This window comes from Cicer arietinum, chromosome 4, assembly GCF_000331145.2.
Source record: "Cicer arietinum cultivar CDC Frontier isolate Library 1 chromosome 4, Cicar.CDCFrontier_v2.0, whole genome shotgun sequence".
NCBI lineage: Eukaryota > Viridiplantae > Streptophyta > Magnoliopsida > Fabales > Fabaceae > Cicer > Cicer arietinum.
The window spans coordinates 11,509,252-11,511,038 of record NC_021163.2 but is presented as its reverse complement, the minus strand read 5'-3'; positions in this window follow the sequence as shown (position 1 = coordinate 11,511,038).

Below are 1,787 nucleotides of genomic sequence, written 5' to 3'. Positions count from 1 at the left end.
ACGTTTTTAAAATATATTAAAGTTTATTACTTATGAAAGATCAAGAATAAAAATTCATGAAAAATGAAAAATATAAAATACGAAAACAAATATTTATTAAAAGATAAATAATAAAAAATATATTTAAATTGAAGTTATTTTAATAAATTTTAAATATATATTTATATAACGGAGAACTTAAAAACAAATTTACTACAATAATTTTTCAACCGATAATTTTTTTTGGATATTTTGTAAATAAATTACTTATGTTATTTTTTGTGGTCTAAATTGTCACGTAACATTTAAGTAATTTAGATACAATTTTAAGCAATTTTTACTTCAATGTAATCATATAATACAAGACTTTTACATGATCCCACCAATTTATATTTTTTTATTTGCACTTGGCCTTGTTTTCAAATTTATATTTTAATTAATATGTATTACATGTTAACGATATAGGGAATTACATAGAAGAGAACGAATAAAAGAAAGAAATAGTTTCAATAGAATAGTAGTTCTTGTGAATACAAAGAGGATATATAGTATAATATAAAAGGTTATATTTTCTCTAAAATTAAAAAATCAATAATTTTTTGTGTTAAGTGAAGTCTATATATATATTTACTTTTTAAATTTTATCTTTCGATTTTTTTTTGAGAAAAAAAGTTATGAAAGTTTTTTTTATAAAGTTTTTGATTCTTTTTCAAAAAATTTCAAAAAAAGTTTGATTTATATGAGAAAAAATTATATAAATTTTTTATTGATTTTTGTTTTCAAGAAAAATAAATTTTAATTTTTTTGTAAAAATTAATCTCAGTTGACAAAGTATTGAGCTCATGAACTTCCTCAATTATATCCATAAACAATAATGAAATAATGAGTAAGGATATTAAATAATTATATCAATAGATGACCTAATATTAATGAACTTAGTTGACACTTTTAAACCGACTAAAGAATTAGCATAACTAAAGAGAAAACAATAGACAGATGAAACCAAATTAAACCAAACCAATATAAAAAAGAATAACCGAAAAAAAAACAACAATCAAATAGACAAACCCACGTACCACCATAGAAAATAACAACCAAATAAGAAAAAACCATGAAATAAGAGCATATTGGGTAAAGATACTATAACATATATATTAATCTTGATATGTAATGCTGACATTACTAGAAAAAAACAGTTCAAATAGAGAAAATCAACAAACAAAAAACAATTAAAAAAGAAGAATCAATAGACCAACATAAGGATAATCAACCAAAAGACAATCAACAATAAAAAGAAGGAATCAATGTTCCAACAGAAAGAAAAACAATAAATTAAAAAGCAACGATCAAATCCAACCGTCATAATAGAAAAAATAACCAACATAGAGAGCATAATCAAGAACCAAAGTAGAAATCCAACACTAAAAATTCAATAAAATGAGTTAGACAATTTTTTATTTTTTATTTATTTTTTTATAATGAGTTAGACAACTTATGCATAATAGAACAACAAAGTGTCAAATTAATATCAATTTATTAGACTTCAAAATGCGTCTTCCAACTATGTTTTCTAACAAACTTCAAATTGTGCTTCTTAACAATAATTTCCAAAGTTAATTAAACATGCAAATCAATGGTCTTGAAATGGCTCCACCAAAAGAAATATTACAAAAGGACAAAATCAAATTTGTCAATTTAGAGAAACCAAATAGCTAATTGAATTGCTCCCTTAATGATAATGAGCCAAACCACAAATTGCACCGCTCTTGCAACTCTCCCAATCCCATCACGAACCTGAACCAAACCTA